Raw genomic sequence first — 18310 nt, 5'->3', positions numbered from 1 at the left:
AAGATTTGGAACATCTTATAATTTCATGTAGATGTTTAACTAAATTCAACAACTTTTTGAAGGATTTCCTACATAATATTTTGTGCAATAGCTCTACAAGATATGTCAATATGCTTGATTTTAATTTTCTATGTTATTTTGGATTAACTGAGAAAGATAAAAACAGTAACTATTATTTTGTTAATACTGTCTTAGCATTTAGAAAATTTTGTGTTGTGAAAAGGAGAAATGTAGCTGTGAAAGATGAGAAAGTACTAGATATTCAAAATTATTTTAAGTCCGTACTTCAGCGACATGTAAAGTATGCTTATATGTATTATAAAAAGAAGAACTTTTCATTGTTTGAAAAATACTACTTGAAAAGAAATCCTGTTTTACGTATCTGTGACAAAAATGTTGTGATTGACTTTTAGTATGCAAGCCATTATATAATATGGAAGATTGACTTAACATACATGATATTATTAATTGTTATCTGTGATATGTGAATTAGTGGGAGATTAGCCCAATAATTCTTTTACATGTAAATATATTTCTGTGAATAAACTTTTATCAAGAAAAAAAAAAGCACTGGTCTCGTAAACCAGGGGTCGTGAGTTCGACTCTCACTGGGGGCACATTTTCCATTATTTTTACACTGTTTTTCTATCTTTCACATATCTGACAACACTGTTTGCCTTCGTGTTTTTATAAATTTGCTATTAAAATGTATCATGTGGTGAGGGTTTGTCTCAAACTAGCGACGCACCCCCTTTGCGCTTATCATTTACTTTATGTTTAAATGGATAAAAGTCGATGGTTACTACTGAAGCGCCGCTGGTGTAGTGGTATCATGCAAGATTCCCATTCTTGCGACCCGGGTTCGATTCCCGGGCGGCGCAAAATTTTTGTTTGCAAAATCAACTCTAAGGGCATTCACCCAATCTCATACAGAATTTGCAGGCAATATTGCAGTGGACTTTGTGATTTTCTTGTACATGCATTTAAGCTGTGGCTTTTTATTAGAGCTACAAGATTAACGTTTTTCAAAACGTGATAGCCGCTCTCTTCGGGAACAACAGTACTCTCTGATTTGAAAGAAAAGACTGAACGTATAACGAATATTGCCTATATAGTTTGTGTTAATACATTGAATGTAATTGGCAAACAATTCTTGACTTTTTCTTTACTTATCAGCTGAGGAACTTATACAATATTAACCTAACGGCTTTTCAAAGCCCCTATAGCTCAGTGGTTAGAGCACTGGTCTCGTAAACCAGGGGTCGTGAGTTCGACTCTCACTGGGGGCACATTTTCCATTATTTTTACACTGTTTTTCTATCTTTCACATATCTGACAACACTGTTTGCCTTCGTGTTTTTATAAATTTGCTATTAAAATGTATCATGTGGTGAGGGTTTGTCTCAAACTAGCGACGCACCCCCTTTGCGCTTATCATTTACTTTATGTTTAAATGGATAAAAGTCGATGGTTACTACTGAAGCGCCGCTGGTGTAGTGGTATCATGCAAGATTCCCATTCTTGCGACCCGGGTTCGATTCCCGGGCGGCGCAAAATTTTTGTTTGCAAAATCAACTCCAATCTCATACACTGGTCTCGTAAACCAGGGGTCGTGAGTTCGACTCTCACTGGGGGCACATTTTCCATTATTTTTACACTGTTTTTCTATCTTTCACATATCTGACAACACTGTTTGCCTTCGTGTTTTTATAAATTTGCTATTAAAATGTATCATGTGGATTTAAAGAATTATAGACCTATTTCATTGTTGCAAGTTGATTACAAGATTTTAGCACGTGTCATGTCAAATAGATTCAAATCAGTACTTTGCAAGATAATATCAAATAGTCAGTCATGTTGTATACCTGGTAGAGATATTGCAGATACAATAGCTAGTGTACGTGATGTAATAAATATGGTAGAAGATGATGGTGTAGAAGGGTATATTTTAAAATTTGATCAAGAGAAAGCTTTTGACAGAGTGTCTCATGATTATCTCATTAGAGTATTAGAATGTTTTGGTTTTGGATGTAAATTTATTAATTGGATTAGGATTTTTTATACCGATATTCAGAGTACTGTCAAGTGTAACGGTTTTTTAACAAAATATTTTAAGATACGAAATGGTATTAGGCAAGGTTGCCCTATCAGTGCTTTGTTGTATGTTTTATCAGCAGAACCACTGTCAATGGCAATTAAGAAACATTGTAATATTAATGGAATACGTATACCTTACAGTAAAGAAACTGCAGTTTTGTTTCAACATGCAGATGATACTACCTTATGTTTGAGCGATAAAAAATCTATTGAATGTACTTTTGATGTATTTAATTTATATAGTAGAGCATCAGGTTCTAAGATTAATAGAAGTAAGTCTGAAATTTTATGTATTGGAAAAGGAAGTTTGACTGATGTTGATAAGACTGTACTTGGATTAAGAATTTGTGAAAAATGTATTCAAGTTCTTGGCGTTTATGTTGGTGTAGACATTGATGTGTGTAATGACATGAATTGGAAGGATAAGATCAGAAAAATAAGAAGTATTGTTAATATGTGGAAACAAAGACAATTGACTCTATCTGGTAGAAATATTGTAATTTCTTCTTTATTGGTATCAAGAATTTGGTATTTATTAGCTGTTTCGCCAATACCTGAAAATGTACTGACAGATTTAAAGCAAATATGTATTGAGTTTTTGTGGGATTCTAAATCTCATTTAATACAATATGCAACTATTACTGGTATGAAACAGGATGGTGGCTTGAATTTTCAAGATATTTATTTAAAAATGTGTTCATTTAGATTGAAATTTTTAGGAAGATTTTTAAACCCTGAGTGCAATTGTATTTGGAAAAGTATCTTCAGCTATTTTTTGAGAAGAGTACATTGTATGAATCTTTCTAGGCCTGTTTTATTTTTGCGTTTAAACAAAAATGATTTATTATGTTTACCGCATGTGTACAGAGAAATGTTGGAAGCATGGCAGTGCATTAGAAAAGATGTAACTTTTAATATAGGAAACTGTGATGTTTATAATCAACCACTGTTTTATAATAGCTTGATGTTCGTATCTGGTAAAGAATGGGAATGTTTTATAAAAGCTGGTATTGTACTAGTTAAAGATATATCATATGAAGCTATACCTGGATTTTTGCCAGTTCAGGCAATTTTTGATATGATGAGAGAAAAAGAAATAGATGTTAATTTTAACATTGTCAGGAAATTGTATATGTTATTATTGAATCATATTTCTGCTGAGTGGAAAGAAGTCGTTTTGACAAATTGTCATTTGAAAAATGAAGAACTCTCCCAATTTTATGTTCAATTCGACAGTAAAGTGTGTGACATGACGCTATGTACAACAAAAAGGTTTTATTCATTACTATTACAAAAGTGTTTTATTAAACCTAAATGTTATGAATTTTGGTATGAACAATATGGTATTCATGAAAGTGATTTCCGTTTTGTGTGGAAACAAGTACATAATTTTTGGAAACCATCTGAATGTATTGATCTAGACTACAAATTGTGTCACAACAGGATTTTTTACAGTCTTTGAAAAGAAGTTTTTGAAAGATAATCCAACTGTGATGTTAGAGGAAGATGTGCTGTTATTCAAACTGTGATAAATTGTATATTCTTAAGTTCTGTAACATGATGATTTTATAGATATTCTGATTTGTATTGTTATTTCGTATAGTTTTATTCAATAAAGATAAAAAAAAAAAAAAAAGCACTGGTCTCGTAAACCAGGGGTCGTGAGTTCGACTCTCACTGGGGGCACATTTTCCATTATTTTTACACTGTTTTTCTATCTTTCACATATCTGACAACACTGTTTGCCTTCGTGTTTTTATAAATTTGCTATTAAAATGTATCATGTGGTGAGGGTTTGTCTCAAACTAGCGACGCACCCCCTTTGCGCTTATCATTTACTTTATGTTTAAATGGATAAAAGTCGATGGTTACTACTGAAGCGCCGCTGGTGTAGTGGCATCATGCAAGATTCCCATTCTTGCGACCCGGGTTCGATTCCCGGGCGGCGCAAAATTTTTGTTTGCAAAATCAACTCCAAGGGCTACGTTGGGCATTCACCCAATCTCATACAGAATTTGCAGGCAATATTGCAGTGGACTTTGTGATTTTCTTGTACATGCATTTAAGCTGTGGCTTTTTATTAGAGCTACAAGATTAACGTTTTTCAAAACGTGATAGCCGCCCTCTTCGGGAACAACAGTACTCTCTGATTTGAAAGAAAAGACTGAACGTATAACGAATATTGCCTATATAGTTTGTGTTAATACATTGAATGTAATTGGCAAACAATTCTTGACTTTTTCTTTACTTATCAGCTGAGGAACTTATACAATATTAACCTGACGGCTTTTCAAAGCCCCTATAGCTCAGTGGTTAGAGCACTGGTCTCGTAAACCAGGGGTCGTGAGTTCGACTCTCACTGGGGGCACATTTTCCATTATTTTTACACTGTTTTTCTATCTTTCACATATCTGACAACACTGTTTGCCTTCGTGTTTTTATAAATTTGCTATTAAAATGTATCATGTGGTGAGGGTTTGTCTCAAACTAGCGACGCACCCACTTTGCGCTTATCATTTACTTTATGTTTAAATGGATAAAAGTCGATGGTTACTACTGAAGCGCCGCTGGTGTAGTGGTATCATGCAAGATTCCCATTCTTGCGACCCGGGTTCGATTCCCGGGCGGCGCAAAATTTTTCTTTGCAAAATCAACTCCAAGGGCTACGTTGGGCATTCACCCAATCTCATACAGAATTTGCAGGCAATATTGCAGTGGACTTTGTGATTTTCTTGTACATGCATTTAAGCTGTGGCTTTTTATTAGAGCTACAAGATTAACGTTTTTCAAAACGTGATAGCCGCCCTCTTCGGGAACAACAGTACTCTCTGATTTGAAAGAAAAGACTGAACGTATAACGAATATTGCCTATATAGTTTGTGTTAATACATTGAATGTAATTGGCAAACAATTCTTGACTTTTTCTTTACTTATCAGCTGAGGAACTTATACAATATTAACCTGACGGCTTTTCAAAGCCCCTATAGTTCAGTGGTTAGAGCACTGGTCTCGTAAACCAGGGGTCGTGAGTTCGACTCTCACTGGGGGCACATTTTCCATTATTTTTACACTGTTTTTCTATCTTTCACATATCTGACAACACTGTTTGCCTTCGTGTTTTTATAAATTTGCTATTAAAATGTATCATGTGGTGAGGGTTTGTCTCAAACTAGCGACGCACCCCCTTTGCGCTTATCATTTACTTTATGTTTAAATGGATAAAAGTCGATGGTTACTACTGAAGCGCCGCTGGTGTAGTGGTATCATGCAAGATTCCCATTCTTGCGACCCGGGTTCGATTCCCGGGCGGCGCAAAATTTTTGTTTGCAAAATCAACTCCAAGGGCTACGTTGGGCATTCACCCAATCTCATACAGAATTTGCAGGCAATATTGCAGTGGACTTTGTGATTTTCTTGTACATGCATTTAAGCTGTGGCTTTTTATTAGAGCTACAAGATTAACGTTTTTCAAAACGTGATAGCCGCCCTCTTCGGGAACAACAGTACTCTCTGATTTGAAAGAAAAGACTGAACGTATAACGAATATTGCCTATATAGTTTGTGTTAATACATTGAATGTAATTGGCAAACAATTCTTGACTTTTTCTTTACTTATCAGCTGAGGAACTTATACAATATTAACCTGACGGCTTTTCAAAGCCCCTATAGCTCAGTGGTTAGAGCACTGGTCTCGTAAACCAGGGGTCGTGAGTTCGACTCTCACTGGGGGCACATTTTCCATTATTTTTACACTGTTTTTCTATCTTTCACATATCTGACAACACTGTTTGCCTTCGTATTTTTATAAATTTGCTATTAAAATGTATCATGTGGTGAGGGTTTGTCTCAAACTAGCGACGCACCCCCTTTGCGCTTATCATTTACTTTATGTTTAAATGGATAAAAGTCGATGGTTACTACTGAAGCGCCGCTGGTGTAGTGGTATCATGCAAGATTCCCATTCTTGCGACCCGGGTTCGATTCCCGGGCGGCGCAAAATTTTTGTTTGCAAAATCAACTCCAAGGGCTACGTTGGGCATTCACCCAATCTCATACAGAATTTGCAGGCAATATTGCAGTGGACTTTGTGATTTTCTTGTACATGCATTTAAGCTGTGGCTTTTTATTAGAGCTACAAGATTAACGTTTTTCAAAACGTGATAGCCGCCCTCTTCGGGAACAACAGTACTCTCTGATTTGAAAGAAAAGACTGAACGTATAACGAATATTGCCTATATAGTTTGTGTTAATACATTGAATGTAATTGGCAAACAATTCTTGACTTTTTCTTTACTTATCAGCTGAGGAACTTATACAATATTAACCTGACGGCTTTTCAAAGCCCCTATAGCTCAGTGGTTAGAGCACTGGTCTCGTAAACCAGGGGTCGTGAGTTCGACTCTCACTGGGGGCACATTTTCCATTATTTTTACACTGTTTTTCTATCTTTCACATATCTGACAACACTGTTTGCCTTCGTGTTTTTTATAAATTTGCTATTAAAATGTATCATGTGGTGAGGGTTTGTCTCAAACTAGCGACGCACCCACTTTGCGCTTATCATTTACTTTATGTTTAAATGGATAAAAGTCGATGGTTACTACTGAAGCGCCGCTGGTGTAGTGGTATCATGCAAGATTCCCATTCTTGCGACCCGGGTTCGATTCCCGGGCGGCGCAAAATTTTTCTTTGCAAAATCAACTCCAAGGGCTACGTTGGGCATTCACCCAATCTCATACAGAATTTGCAGGCAATATTGCAGTGGACTTTGTGATTTTCTTGTACATGCATTTAAGCTGTGGCTTTTTATTAGAGCTACAAGATTAACGTTTTTCAAAACGTGATAGCCGCCCTCTTCGGGAACAACAGTACTCTCTGATTTGAAAGAAAAGACTGAACGTATAACGAATATTGCCTATATAGTTTGTGTTAATACATTGAATGTAATTGGCAAACAATTCTTGACTTTTTCTTTACTTATCAGCTGAGGAACTTATATAATATTAACCTAACGGCTTTTCAAAGCCCCTATAGCTCAGTGGTTAGAGCACTGGTCTCGTAAACCAGGGGTCGTGAGTTCGACTCTCACTGGGGGCACATTTTCCATTATTTTTACACTGTTTTTCTATCTTTCACATATCTGACAACACTGTTTGCCTTCGTGTTTTTATAAATTTGCTATTAAAATGTATCATGTGGTGAGGGTTTGTCTCAAACTAGCGACGCACCCCCTTTGCGCTTATCATTTACTTTATGTTTAAATGGATAAAAGTCGATGGTTACTACTGAAGCGCCGCTGGTGTAGTGGTATCATGCAAGATTCCCATTCTTGCGACCCGGGTTCGATTCCCGGGCGGCGCAAAATTTTTGTTTGCAAAATCAACTCCAAGGGCTACGTTGGGCATTCACCCAATCTCATACAGAATTTGCAGGCAATATTGCAGTGGATTTTGTGATTTTCTTGTACATGCATTTAAGCTGTGGCTTTTTATTAGAGCTACAAGATTAACGTTTTTCAAAACGTGATAGCCGCCCTCTTCGGGAACAACAGTACTCTCTGATTTGAAAGAAAAGACTGAACGTATAACGAATATTGCCTATATAGTTTGTGTTAATACATTGAATGTAATTGGCAAACAATTCTTGACTTTTTCTTTACTTATCAGCTGAGGAACTTATACAATATTAACCTAACGGCTTTTCAAAGCCCCTATAGCTCAGTGGTTAGAGCACTGGTCTCGTAAACCAGGGGTCGTGAGTTCGACTCTCACTGGGGGCACATTTTCCATTATTTTTACACTGTTTTTCTATCTTTCACATATCTGACAACACTGTTTGCCTTCGTGTTTTTATAAATTTGCTATTAAAATGTATCATGTGGTGAGGGTTTGTCTCAAACTAGCGACGCACCCCCTTTGCGCTTATCATTTACTTTATGTTTAAATGGATAAAAGTCGATGGTTACTACTGAAGCGCCGCTGGTGTAGTGGTATCATGCAAGATTCCCATTCTTGCGACCCGGGTTCGATTCCCGGGCGGCGCAAAATTTTTGTTTGCAAAATCAACTCCAAGGGCTACGTTGGGCATTCACCCAATCTCATACAGAATTTGCAGGCAATATTGCAGTGGATTTTGTGATTTTCTTGTACATGCATTTAAGCTGTGGCTTTTTATTAGAGCTACAAGATTAACGTTTTTCAAAACGTGATAGCCGCCCTCTTCGGGAACAACAGTACTCTCTGATTTGAAAGAAAAGACTGAACGTATAACGAATATTGCCTATATAGTTTGTGTTAATACATTGAATGTAATTGGCAAACAATTCTTGACTTTTTCTTTACTTATCAGCTGAGGAACTTATACAATATTAACCTGACGGCTTTTCAAAGCCCCTATAGCTCAGTGGTTAGAGCACTGGTCTCGTAAACCAGGGGTCGTGAGTTCGACTCTCACTGGGGGCACATTTTCCATTATTTTTACACTGTTTTTCTATCTTTCACATATCTGACAACACTGTTTGCCTTCGTATTTTTATAAATTTGCTATTAAAATGTATCATGTGGTGAGGGTTTGTCTCAAACTAGCGACGCACCCCCTTTGCGCTTATCATTTACTTTATGTTTAAATGGATAAAAGTCGATGGTTACTACTGAAGCGCCGCTGGTGTAGTGGTATCATGCAAGATTCCCATTCTTGCGACCCGGGTTCGATTCCCGGGCGGCGCAAAATTTTTGTTTGCAAAATCAACTCCAAGGGCTACGTTGGGCATTCACCCAATCTCATACAGAATTTGCAGGCAATATTGCAGTGGATTTTGTGATTTTCTTGTACATGCATTTAAGCTGTGGCTTTTTATTAGAGCTACAAGATTAACGTTTTTCAAAACGTGATAGCCGCCCTCTTCGGGAACAACAGTACTCTCTGATTTGAAAGAAAAGACTGAACGTATAACGAATATTGCCTATATAGTTTGTGTTAATACATTGAATGTAATTGGCAAACAATTCTTGACTTTTTCTTTACTTATCAGCTGAGGAACTTATACAATATTAACCTGACGGCTTTTCAAAGCCCCTATAGCTCAGTGGTTAGAGCACTGGTCTCGTAAACCAGGGGTCGTGAGTTCGACTCTCACTGGGGGCACATTTTCCATTATTTTTACACTGTTTTTCTATCTTTCACATATCTGACAACACTGTTTGCCTTCGTGTTTTTATAAATTTGCTATTAAAATGTATCATGTGGTGAGGGTTTGTCTCAAACTAGCGACGCACCCACTTTGCGCTTATCATTTACTTTATGTTTAAATGGATAAAAGTCGATGGTTACTACTGAAGCGCCGCTGGTGTAGTGGTATCATGCAAGATTCCCATTCTTGCGACCCGGGTTCGATTCCCGGGCGGCGCAAAATTTTTGTTTGCAAAATCAACTCCAAGGGCTACGTTGGGCATTCACCCAATCTCATACAGAATTTGCAGGCAATATTGCAGTGGATTTTGTGATTTTCTTGTACATGCATTTAAGCTGTGGCTTTTTATTAGAGCTACAAGATTAACGTTTTTCAAAACGTGATAGCCGCCCTCTTCGGGAACAACAGTACTCTCTGATTTGAAAGAAAAGACTGAACGTATAACGAATATTGCCTATATAGTTTGTGTTAATACATTGAATGTAATTGGCAAACAATTCTTGACTTTTTCTTTACTTATCAGCTGAGGAACTTATACAATATTAACCTGACGGCTTTTCAAAGCCCCTATAGCTCAGTGGTTAGAGCACTGGTCTCGTAAACCAGGGGTCGTGAGTTCGACTCTCACTGGGGGCACATTTTCCATTATTTTTACACTGTTTTTCTATCTTTCACATATCTGACAACACTGTTTGCCTTCGTGTTTTTATAAATTTGCTATTAAAATGTATCATGTGGTGAGGGTTTGTCTCAAACTAGCGACGCACCCACTTTGCGCTTATCATTTACTTTATGTTTAAATGGATAAAAGTCGATAGTTACTACTGAAGCGCCGCTGGTGTAGTGGTATCATGCAAGATTCCCATTCTTGCGACCCGGGTTCGATTCCCGGGCGGCGCAAAATTTTTGTTTGCAAAATCAACTCCAAGGGCTACGTTGGGCATTCACCCAATCTCATACAGAATTTGCAGGCAATATTGCAGTGGATTTTGTGATTTTCTTGTACATGCATTTAAGCTGTGGCTTTTTATTAGAGCTACAAGATTAACGTTTTTCAAAACGTGATAGCCGCCCTCTTCGGGAACAACAGTACTCTCTGATTTGAAAGAAAAGACTGGACGTATAACGAATATTGCCTATATAGTTTGTGTTAATACATTGAATGTAATTGGCAAACAATTCTTGACTTTTTCTTTACTTATCAGCTGAGGAACTTATACAATATTAACCTGACGGCTTTTCAAAGCCCCTATAGCTCAGTGGTTAGAGCACTGGTCTCGTAAACCAGGGGTCGTGAGTTCGACTCTCACTGGGGGCACATTTTCCATTATTTTTACACTGTTTTTCTATCTTTCACATATCTGACAACACTGTTTGCCTTCGTGTTTTTATAAATTTGCTATTAAAATGTATCATGTGGTGAGGGTTTGTCTCAAACTAGCGACGCACCTCCTTTGCGCTTATCATTTACTTTATGTTTAAATGGATAAAAGTCGATGGTTACTACTGAAGCGCCGCTGGTGTAGTGGTATCATGCAAGATTCCCATTCTTGCGACCCGGGTTCGATTCCCGGGCGGCGCAAAATTTTTGTTTGCAAAATCAACTCCAAGGGCTACGTTGGGCATTCACCCAATCTCATACACTGGTCTCGTAAACCAGGGGTCGTGAGTTCGACTCTTACTGGGGGCACATTTTCCATTATTTTTACACTGTTTTTCTATCTTTCACATATCTGACAACACTGTTTGCCTTCGTGTTTTTATAAATTTGCTATTAAAATGTATCATGTGGATTTAAAGAATTATAGACCTATTTCATTGTTGCAAGTTGATTACAAGATTTTAGCACGTGTCATGTCAAATAGATTCAAATCAGTACTTTGCAAGATAATATCAAATAGTCAGTCATGTTGTATACCTGGTAGAGATATTGCAGATACAATAGCTAGTGTACGTGATGTAATAAATATGGTAGAAGATGATGGTGTAGAAGGGTATATTTTAAAATTTGATCAAGAGAAAGCTTTTGACAGAGTGTCTCATGATTATCTCATTAGAGTATTAGAATGTTTTGGTTTTGGATGTAAATTTATTAATTGGATTAGGATTTTTTATACCGATATTCAGAGTACTGTCAAGTGTAACGGTTTTTTAACAAAATATTTTAAGATACGAAATGGTATTAGGCAAGGTTGCCCTATCAGTGCTTTGTTGTATGTTTTATCAGCAGAACCACTGTCAATGGCAATTAAGAAACATTGTAATATTAATGGAATACGTATACCTTACAGTAAAGAAACTGCAGTTTTGTTTCAACATGCAGATGATACTACCTTATGTTTGAGCGATAAAAAATCTATTGAATGTACTTTTGATGTATTTAATTTATATAGTAGAGCATCAGGTTCTAAGATTAATAGAAGTAAGTCTGAAATTTTATGTATTGGAAAAGGAAGTTTGACTGATGTTGATAAGACTGTACTTGGATTAAGAATTTGTGAAAAATGTATTCAAGTTCTTGGCGTTTATGTTGGTGTAGACATTGATGTGTGTAATGACATGAATTGGAAGGATAAGATCAGAAAAATAAGAAGTATTGTTAATATGTGGAAACAAAGACAATTGACTCTATCTGGTAGAAATATTGTAATTTCTTCTTTATTGGTATCAAGAATTTGGTATTTATTAGCTGTTTCGCCAATACCTGAAAATGTACTGACAGATTTAAAGCAAATATGTATTGAGTTTTTGTGGGATTCTAAATCTCATTTAATACAATATGCAACTATTACTGGTATGAAACAGGATGGTGGCTTGAATTTTCAAGATATTTATTTAAAAATGTGTTCATTTAGATTGAAATTTTTAGGAAGATTTTTAAACCCTGAGTGCAATTGTATTTGGAAAAGTATCTTCAGCTATTTTTTGAGAAGAGTACATTGTATGAATCTTTCTAGGCCTGTTTTATTTTTGCGTTTAAACAAAAATGATTTATTATGTTTACCGCATGTGTACAGAGAAATGTTAGAAGCATGGCAGTGCATTAGAAAAGATGTAACTTTTAATATAGGAAACTGTGATGTTTATAATCAACCACTGTTTTATAATAGCTTGATGTTCGTATCTGGTAAAGAATGGGAATGTTTTATAAAAGCTGGTATTGTACTAGTTAAAGATATATCATATGAAGCTATACCTGGATTTTTGCCAGTTCAGGCAATTTTTGATATGATGAGAGAAAAAGAAATAGATGTTAATTTTAACATTGTCAGGAAATTGTATATGTTATTATTGAATCATATTTCTGCTGAGTGGAAAGAAGTCGTTTTGACAAATTGTCATTTGAAAAATGAAGAACTCTCCCAATTTTATGTTCAATTCGACAGTAAAGTGTGTGACATGACGCTATGTACAACAAAAAGGTTTTATTCATTACTATTACAAAAGTGTTTTATTAAACCTAAATGTTATGAATTTTGGTATGAACAATATGGTATTCATGAAAGTGATTTCCGTTTTGTGTGGAAACAAGTACATAATTTTTGGAAACCATCTGAATGTATTGATCTAGACTACAAATTGTGTCACAACAGGATTTTTTACAGTCTTTGAAAAGAAGTTTTTGAAAGATAATCCAACTGTGATGTTAGAGGAAGATGTGCTGTTATTCAAACTGTGATAAATTGTATATTCTTAAGTTCTGTAACATGATGATTTTATAGATATTCTGATTTGTTTTGTTATTTCGTATAGTTTTATTCAATAAAGATAAAAAAAAAAAAAAAAGCACTGGTCTCGTAAACCAGGGGTCGTGAGTTCGACTCTCACTGGGGGCACATTTTCCATTATTTTTACACTGTTTTTCTATCTTTCACATATCTGACAACACTGTTTGCCTTCGTGTTTTTATAAATTTGCTATTAAAATGTATCATGTGGTGAGGGTTTGTCTCAAACTAGCGACGCACCCCCTTTGCGCTCATCATTTACTTTATGTTTAAATGGATAAAAGTCGATGGTTACTACTGAAGCGCCGCTGGTGTAGTGGCATCATGCAAGATTCCCATTCTTGCGACCCGGGTTCGATTCCCGGGCGGCGCAAAATTTTTGTTTGCAAAATCAACTCCAAGGGCTACGTTGGGCATTCACCCAATCTCATACAGAATTTGCAGGCAATATTGCAGTGGACTTTGTGATTTTCTTGTACATGCATTTAAGCTGTGGCTTTTTATTAGAGCTACAAGATTAACGTTTTTCAAAACGTGATAGCCGCCCTCTTCGGGAACAACAGTACTCTCTGATTTGAAAGAAAAGACTGAACGTATAACGAATATTGCCTATATAGTTTGTGTTAATACATTGAATGTAATTGGCAAACAATTCTTGACTTTTTCTTTACTTATCAGCTGAGGAACTTATACAATATTAACCTAACGGCTTTTCAAAGCCCCTATAGCTCAGTGGTTAGAGCACTGGTCTCGTAAACCAGGGGTCGTGAGTTCGACTCTCACTGGGGGCACATTTTCCATTATTTTTACACTGTTTTTCTATCTTTCACATATCTGACAACACTGTTTGCCTTCGTGTTTTTATAAATTTGCTATTAAAATGTATCATGTGGTGAGGGTTTGTCTCAAACTAGCGACGCACCCCCTTTGCGCTTATCATTTACTTTATGTTTAAATGGATAAAAGTCGATGGTTACTACTGAAGCGCCGCTGGTGTAGTGGTATCATGCAAGATTCCCATTCTTGCGACCCGGGTTCGATTCCCGGGCGGCGCAAAATTTTTGTTTGCAAAATCAACTCCAAGGGCTACGTTGGGCATTCACCCAATCTCATACAGAATTTGCAGGCAATATTGCAGTGGACTTTGTGATTTTCTTGTACATGCATTTAAGCTGTGGCTTTTTATTAGAGCTACAAGATTAACGTTTTTCAAAACGTGATAGCCGCCCTCTTCGGGAACAACAGTACTCTCTGATTTGAAAGAAAAGACTGAACGTATAACGAATATTGCCTATATAGTTTGTGTTAATACATTGAATGTAATTGGCAAACAATTCTTGACTTTTTCTTTACTTATCAGCTGAGGAACTTATACAATATTAACCTGACGGCTTTTCAAAGCCCCTATAGCTCAGTGGTTAGAGCACTGGTCTCGTAAACCAGGGGTCGTGAGTTCGACTCTCACTGGGGGCACATTTTCCATTATTTTTACACTGTTTTTCTATCTTTCACATATCTGACAACACTGTTTGCCTTCGTGTTTTTATAAATTTGCTATTAAAATGTATCATGTGGTGAGGGTTTGTCTCAAACTAGCGACGCACCCACTTTGCGCTTATCATTTACTTTATGTTTAAATGGATAAAAGTCGATGGTTACTACTGAAGCGCCGCTGGTGTAGTGGTATCATGCAAGATTCCCATTCTTGCGACCCGGGTTCGATTCCCGGGCGGCGCAAAATTTTTGTTTGCAAAATCAACTCCAAGGGCTACGTTGGGCATTCACCCAATCTCATACAGAATTTGCAGGCAATATTGCAGTGGATTTTGTGATTTTCTTGTACATGCATTTAAGCTGTGGCTTTTTATTAGAGCTACAAGATTAACGTTTTTCAAAACGTGATAGCCGCCCTCTTCGGGAACAACAGTACTCTCTGATTTGAAAGAAAAGACTGAACGTATAACGAATATTGCCTATATAGTTTGTGTTAATACATTGAATGTAATTGGCAAACAATTCTTGACTTTTTCTTTACTTATCAGCTGAGGAACTTATACAATATTAACCTGACGGCTTTTCAAAGCCCCTATAGCTCAGTGGTTAGAGCACTGGTCTCGTAAACCAGGGGTCGTGAGTTCGACTCTCACTGGGGGCACATTTTCCATTATTTTTACACTGTTTTTCTATCTTTCACATATCTGACAACACTGTTTGCCTTCGTGTTTTTATAAATTTGCTATTAAAATGTATCATGTGGTGAGGGTTTGTCTCAAACTAGCGACGCACCCACTTTGCGCTTATCATTTACTTTATGTTTAAATGGATAAAAGTCGATGGTTACTACTGAAGCGCCGCTGGTGTAGTGGTATCATGCAAGATTCCCATTCTTGCGACCCGGGTTCGATTCCCGGGCGGCGCAAAATTTTTGTTTGCAAAATCAATTCCAAGGGCTACGTTGGGCATTCACCCAATCTCATACAGAATTTGCAGGCAATATTGCAGTGGATTTTGTGATTTTCTTGTACATGCATTTAAGCTGTGGCTTTTTATTAGAGCTACAAGATTAACGTTTTTCAAAACGTGATAGCCGCCCTCTTCGGGAACAACAGTACTCTCTGATTTGAAAGAAAAGACTGAACGTATAACGAATATTGCCTATATAGTTTGTGTTAATACATTGAATGTAATTGGCAAACAATTCTTGACTTTTTCTTTACTTATCAGCTGAGGAACTTATACAATATTAACCTGACGGCTTTTCAAAGCCCCTATAGCTCAGTGGTTAGAGCACTGGTCTCGTAAACCAGGGGTCGTGAGTTCGACTCTCACTGGGGGCACATTTTCCATTGTTTTTACACTGTTTTTCTATCTTTCACATATCTGACAACACTGTTTGCCTTCGTGTTTTTATAAATTTGCTATTAAAATGTATCATGTGGTGAGGGTTTGTCTCAAACTAGCGACGCACCTCCTTTGCGCTTATCATTTACTTTATGTTTAAATGGATAAAAGTCGATGGTTACTACTGAAGCGCCGCTGGTGTAGTGGTATCATGCAAGATTCCCATTCTTGCGACCCGGGTTCGATTCCCGGGCGGCGCAAAATTTTTGTTTGCAAAATCAACTCCAAGGGCTACGTTGGGCATTCACCCAATCTCATACAGAATTTGCAGGCAATATTGCAGTGGATTTTGTGATTTTCTTGTACATGCATTTAAGCTGTGGCTTTTTATTAGAGCTACAAGATTAACGTTTTTCAAAACGTGATAGCCGCCCTCTTCGGGAACAACAGTACTCTCTGATTTGAAAGAAAAGACTGAACGTATAACGAATATTGCCTATATAGTTTGTGTTAATACATTGAATGTAATTGGCAAACAATTCTTGACTTTTTCTTTACTTATCAGCTGAGGAACTTATACAATATTAACCTGACGGCTTTTCAAAGCCCCTATAGCTCAGTGGTTAGAGCACTGGTCTCGTAAACCAGGGGTCGTGAGTTCGACTCTCACTGGGGGCACATTTTCCATTATTTTTACACTGTTTTTCTATCTTTCACATATCTGACAACACTGTTTGCCTTCGTGTTTTTATAAATTTGCTATTAAAATGTATCATGTGGTGAGGGTTTGTCTCAAACTAGCGACGCACCCACTTTGCGCTTATCATTTACTTTATGTTTAAATGGATAAAAGTCGATGGTTACTACTGAAGCGCCGCTGGTGTAGTGGTATCATGCAAGATTCCCATTCTTGCGACCCGGGTTCGATTCCCGGGCGGCGCAAAATTTTTGTTTGCAAAATCAATTCCAAGGGCTACGTTGGGCATTCACCCAATCTCATACAGAATTTGCAGGCAATATTGCAGTGGATTTTGTGATTTTCTTGTACATGCATTTAAGCTGTGGCTTTTTATTAGAGCTACAAGATTAACGTTTTTCAAAACGTGATAGCCGCCCTCTTCGGGAACAACAGTACTCTCTGATTTGAAAGAAAAGACTGAACGTATAACGAATATTGCCTATATAGTTTGTGTTAATACATTGAATGTAATTGGCAAACAATTCTTGACTTTTTCTTTACTTATCAGCTGAGGAACTTATACAATATTAACCTGACGGCTTTTCAAAGCCCCTATAGCTCAGTGGTTAGAGCACTGGTCTCGTAAACCAGGGGTCGTGAGTTCGACTCTCACTGGGGGCACATTTTCCATTGTTTTTACACTGTTTTTCTATCTTTCACATATCTGACAACACTGTTTGCCTTCGTGTTTTTATAAATTTGCTATTAAAATGTATCATGTGGTGAGGGTTTGTCTCAAACTAGCGACGCACCTCCTTTGCGCTTATCATTTACTTTATGTTTAAATGGATAAAAGTCGATGGTTACTACTGAAGCGCCGCTGGTGTAGTGGTATCATGCAAGATTCCCATTCTTGCGACCCGGGTTCGATTCCCGGGCGGCGCAAAATTTTTGTTTGCAAAATCAACTCCAAGGGCTACGTTGGGCATTCACCCAATCTCATACAGAATTTGCAGGCAATATTGCAGTGGACTTTGTGATTTTCTTGTACATGCATTTAAGCTGTGGCTTTTTATTAGAGCTACAAGATTAACGTTTTTCAAAACGTGATAGCCGCCCTCTTCGGGAACAACAGTACTCTCTGATTTGAAAGAAAAGACTGAACGTATAACGAATATTGCCTATATAGTTTGTGTTAATACATTGAATGTAATTGGCAAACAATTCTTGACTTTTTCTTTACTTATCAGCTGAGGAACTTATACAATATTAACCTAACGGCTTTTCAAAGCCCCTATAGCTCAGTGGTTAGAGCACTGGTCTCGTAAACCAGGGGTCGTGAGTTCGACTCTCACTGGGGGCACATTTTCCATTATTTTTACACTGTTTTTCTATCTTTCACATATCTGACAACACTGTTTGCCTTCGTGTTTTTATAAATTTGCTATTAAAATGTATCATGTGGTGAGGGTTTGTCTCAAACTAGCGACGCACCCACTTTGCGCTTATCATTTACTTTATGTTTAAATGGATAAAAGTCGATGGTTACTACTGAAGCGCCGCTGGTGTAGTGGTATCATGCAAGATTCCCATTCTTGCGACCCGGGTTCGATTCCCGGGCGGCGCAAAATTTTTGTTTGCAAAATCAACTCCAAGGGCTACGTTGGGCATTCACCCAATCTCATACAGAATTTGCAGGCAATATTGCAGTGGATTTTGTGATTTTCTTGTACATGCATTTAAGCTGTGGCTTTTTATTAGAGCTACAAGATTAACG

At 37.2% G+C, this 18310-nt stretch overlaps 39 non-coding genes across 39 annotated transcripts; all 39 read left to right on the top strand.

Annotated features, from left to right (window-relative positions):
• Nucleotides 1-810: 810 nt before the first annotated feature.
• Nucleotides 811-881, top strand: Trnag-ccc (transfer RNA glycine (anticodon CCC)). The gene has a single exon. It is a non-coding gene; the product is annotated as a tRNA-Gly (tRNA).
• A 335-nt stretch (nucleotides 882-1216) lies between these two features.
• Trnat-cgu (transfer RNA threonine (anticodon CGU)) lies at nucleotides 1217-1289 on the top strand. The gene has a single exon. It is a non-coding gene; the product is annotated as a tRNA-Thr (tRNA).
• Nucleotides 1290-1482: 193 nt separating this feature from the next.
• Trnag-ccc (transfer RNA glycine (anticodon CCC)) lies at nucleotides 1483-1553 on the top strand. Its single transcript has one exon. It is a non-coding gene; the product is annotated as a tRNA-Gly (tRNA).
• Nucleotides 1554-3976: 2423 nt separating this feature from the next.
• Nucleotides 3977-4047, top strand: Trnag-ccc (transfer RNA glycine (anticodon CCC)). Its single transcript has one exon. It is a non-coding gene; the product is annotated as a tRNA-Gly (tRNA).
• A 345-nt stretch (nucleotides 4048-4392) lies between these two features.
• On the top strand, nucleotides 4393-4465 carry Trnat-cgu (transfer RNA threonine (anticodon CGU)). The gene has a single exon. It is a non-coding gene; the product is annotated as a tRNA-Thr (tRNA).
• Nucleotides 4466-4658: 193 nt separating this feature from the next.
• On the top strand, nucleotides 4659-4729 carry Trnag-ccc (transfer RNA glycine (anticodon CCC)). Its single transcript has one exon. It is a non-coding gene; the product is annotated as a tRNA-Gly (tRNA).
• A 345-nt stretch (nucleotides 4730-5074) lies between these two features.
• Nucleotides 5075-5147, top strand: Trnat-cgu (transfer RNA threonine (anticodon CGU)). The gene has a single exon. It is a non-coding gene; the product is annotated as a tRNA-Thr (tRNA).
• Nucleotides 5148-5340: 193 nt separating this feature from the next.
• On the top strand, nucleotides 5341-5411 carry Trnag-ccc (transfer RNA glycine (anticodon CCC)). The gene has a single exon. It is a non-coding gene; the product is annotated as a tRNA-Gly (tRNA).
• Nucleotides 5412-5756: 345 nt separating this feature from the next.
• Trnat-cgu (transfer RNA threonine (anticodon CGU)) lies at nucleotides 5757-5829 on the top strand. The gene has a single exon. It is a non-coding gene; the product is annotated as a tRNA-Thr (tRNA).
• Nucleotides 5830-6022: 193 nt separating this feature from the next.
• On the top strand, nucleotides 6023-6093 carry Trnag-ccc (transfer RNA glycine (anticodon CCC)). Its single transcript has one exon. It is a non-coding gene; the product is annotated as a tRNA-Gly (tRNA).
• Nucleotides 6094-6438: 345 nt separating this feature from the next.
• Nucleotides 6439-6511, top strand: Trnat-cgu (transfer RNA threonine (anticodon CGU)). Its single transcript has one exon. It is a non-coding gene; the product is annotated as a tRNA-Thr (tRNA).
• Nucleotides 6512-6705: 194 nt separating this feature from the next.
• Trnag-ccc (transfer RNA glycine (anticodon CCC)) lies at nucleotides 6706-6776 on the top strand. The gene has a single exon. It is a non-coding gene; the product is annotated as a tRNA-Gly (tRNA).
• A 345-nt stretch (nucleotides 6777-7121) lies between these two features.
• Nucleotides 7122-7194, top strand: Trnat-cgu (transfer RNA threonine (anticodon CGU)). The gene has a single exon. It is a non-coding gene; the product is annotated as a tRNA-Thr (tRNA).
• Nucleotides 7195-7387: 193 nt separating this feature from the next.
• Nucleotides 7388-7458, top strand: Trnag-ccc (transfer RNA glycine (anticodon CCC)). Its single transcript has one exon. It is a non-coding gene; the product is annotated as a tRNA-Gly (tRNA).
• Nucleotides 7459-7803: 345 nt separating this feature from the next.
• Trnat-cgu (transfer RNA threonine (anticodon CGU)) lies at nucleotides 7804-7876 on the top strand. Its single transcript has one exon. It is a non-coding gene; the product is annotated as a tRNA-Thr (tRNA).
• A 193-nt stretch (nucleotides 7877-8069) lies between these two features.
• Trnag-ccc (transfer RNA glycine (anticodon CCC)) lies at nucleotides 8070-8140 on the top strand. The gene has a single exon. It is a non-coding gene; the product is annotated as a tRNA-Gly (tRNA).
• Nucleotides 8141-8485: 345 nt separating this feature from the next.
• Trnat-cgu (transfer RNA threonine (anticodon CGU)) lies at nucleotides 8486-8558 on the top strand. Its single transcript has one exon. It is a non-coding gene; the product is annotated as a tRNA-Thr (tRNA).
• A 193-nt stretch (nucleotides 8559-8751) lies between these two features.
• On the top strand, nucleotides 8752-8822 carry Trnag-ccc (transfer RNA glycine (anticodon CCC)). The gene has a single exon. It is a non-coding gene; the product is annotated as a tRNA-Gly (tRNA).
• Nucleotides 8823-9167: 345 nt separating this feature from the next.
• On the top strand, nucleotides 9168-9240 carry Trnat-cgu (transfer RNA threonine (anticodon CGU)). Its single transcript has one exon. It is a non-coding gene; the product is annotated as a tRNA-Thr (tRNA).
• A 193-nt stretch (nucleotides 9241-9433) lies between these two features.
• Trnag-ccc (transfer RNA glycine (anticodon CCC)) lies at nucleotides 9434-9504 on the top strand. The gene has a single exon. It is a non-coding gene; the product is annotated as a tRNA-Gly (tRNA).
• A 345-nt stretch (nucleotides 9505-9849) lies between these two features.
• Trnat-cgu (transfer RNA threonine (anticodon CGU)) lies at nucleotides 9850-9922 on the top strand. Its single transcript has one exon. It is a non-coding gene; the product is annotated as a tRNA-Thr (tRNA).
• Nucleotides 9923-10115: 193 nt separating this feature from the next.
• Nucleotides 10116-10186, top strand: Trnag-ccc (transfer RNA glycine (anticodon CCC)). Its single transcript has one exon. It is a non-coding gene; the product is annotated as a tRNA-Gly (tRNA).
• A 345-nt stretch (nucleotides 10187-10531) lies between these two features.
• Nucleotides 10532-10604, top strand: Trnat-cgu (transfer RNA threonine (anticodon CGU)). Its single transcript has one exon. It is a non-coding gene; the product is annotated as a tRNA-Thr (tRNA).
• Nucleotides 10605-10797: 193 nt separating this feature from the next.
• Trnag-ccc (transfer RNA glycine (anticodon CCC)) lies at nucleotides 10798-10868 on the top strand. The gene has a single exon. It is a non-coding gene; the product is annotated as a tRNA-Gly (tRNA).
• Nucleotides 10869-13315: 2447 nt separating this feature from the next.
• Nucleotides 13316-13386, top strand: Trnag-ccc (transfer RNA glycine (anticodon CCC)). Its single transcript has one exon. It is a non-coding gene; the product is annotated as a tRNA-Gly (tRNA).
• A 345-nt stretch (nucleotides 13387-13731) lies between these two features.
• On the top strand, nucleotides 13732-13804 carry Trnat-cgu (transfer RNA threonine (anticodon CGU)). Its single transcript has one exon. It is a non-coding gene; the product is annotated as a tRNA-Thr (tRNA).
• Nucleotides 13805-13997: 193 nt separating this feature from the next.
• On the top strand, nucleotides 13998-14068 carry Trnag-ccc (transfer RNA glycine (anticodon CCC)). The gene has a single exon. It is a non-coding gene; the product is annotated as a tRNA-Gly (tRNA).
• Nucleotides 14069-14413: 345 nt separating this feature from the next.
• Trnat-cgu (transfer RNA threonine (anticodon CGU)) lies at nucleotides 14414-14486 on the top strand. Its single transcript has one exon. It is a non-coding gene; the product is annotated as a tRNA-Thr (tRNA).
• A 193-nt stretch (nucleotides 14487-14679) lies between these two features.
• Trnag-ccc (transfer RNA glycine (anticodon CCC)) lies at nucleotides 14680-14750 on the top strand. The gene has a single exon. It is a non-coding gene; the product is annotated as a tRNA-Gly (tRNA).
• Nucleotides 14751-15095: 345 nt separating this feature from the next.
• On the top strand, nucleotides 15096-15168 carry Trnat-cgu (transfer RNA threonine (anticodon CGU)). The gene has a single exon. It is a non-coding gene; the product is annotated as a tRNA-Thr (tRNA).
• Nucleotides 15169-15361: 193 nt separating this feature from the next.
• On the top strand, nucleotides 15362-15432 carry Trnag-ccc (transfer RNA glycine (anticodon CCC)). The gene has a single exon. It is a non-coding gene; the product is annotated as a tRNA-Gly (tRNA).
• A 345-nt stretch (nucleotides 15433-15777) lies between these two features.
• Nucleotides 15778-15850, top strand: Trnat-cgu (transfer RNA threonine (anticodon CGU)). The gene has a single exon. It is a non-coding gene; the product is annotated as a tRNA-Thr (tRNA).
• A 193-nt stretch (nucleotides 15851-16043) lies between these two features.
• Nucleotides 16044-16114, top strand: Trnag-ccc (transfer RNA glycine (anticodon CCC)). The gene has a single exon. It is a non-coding gene; the product is annotated as a tRNA-Gly (tRNA).
• Nucleotides 16115-16459: 345 nt separating this feature from the next.
• On the top strand, nucleotides 16460-16532 carry Trnat-cgu (transfer RNA threonine (anticodon CGU)). The gene has a single exon. It is a non-coding gene; the product is annotated as a tRNA-Thr (tRNA).
• A 193-nt stretch (nucleotides 16533-16725) lies between these two features.
• Nucleotides 16726-16796, top strand: Trnag-ccc (transfer RNA glycine (anticodon CCC)). The gene has a single exon. It is a non-coding gene; the product is annotated as a tRNA-Gly (tRNA).
• A 345-nt stretch (nucleotides 16797-17141) lies between these two features.
• On the top strand, nucleotides 17142-17214 carry Trnat-cgu (transfer RNA threonine (anticodon CGU)). Its single transcript has one exon. It is a non-coding gene; the product is annotated as a tRNA-Thr (tRNA).
• Nucleotides 17215-17407: 193 nt separating this feature from the next.
• Nucleotides 17408-17478, top strand: Trnag-ccc (transfer RNA glycine (anticodon CCC)). The gene has a single exon. It is a non-coding gene; the product is annotated as a tRNA-Gly (tRNA).
• Nucleotides 17479-17823: 345 nt separating this feature from the next.
• On the top strand, nucleotides 17824-17896 carry Trnat-cgu (transfer RNA threonine (anticodon CGU)). The gene has a single exon. It is a non-coding gene; the product is annotated as a tRNA-Thr (tRNA).
• Nucleotides 17897-18089: 193 nt separating this feature from the next.
• Nucleotides 18090-18160, top strand: Trnag-ccc (transfer RNA glycine (anticodon CCC)). The gene has a single exon. It is a non-coding gene; the product is annotated as a tRNA-Gly (tRNA).
• Nucleotides 18161-18310: the final 150 nt, after the last annotated feature.

This window comes from Perna viridis, chromosome 8 (genome assembly GCF_037379345.1).
Source record: "Perna viridis isolate PV_CMFRI_1.1 ecotype Kerala chromosome 8, ASM3737934v1, whole genome shotgun sequence".
Taxonomy (NCBI): Eukaryota; Metazoa; Mollusca; class Bivalvia; order Mytilida; family Mytilidae; genus Perna; species Perna viridis.
Note: the sequence above shows the minus strand (reverse complement) of the source record. Positions and strands in the feature narration are given on the sequence as shown.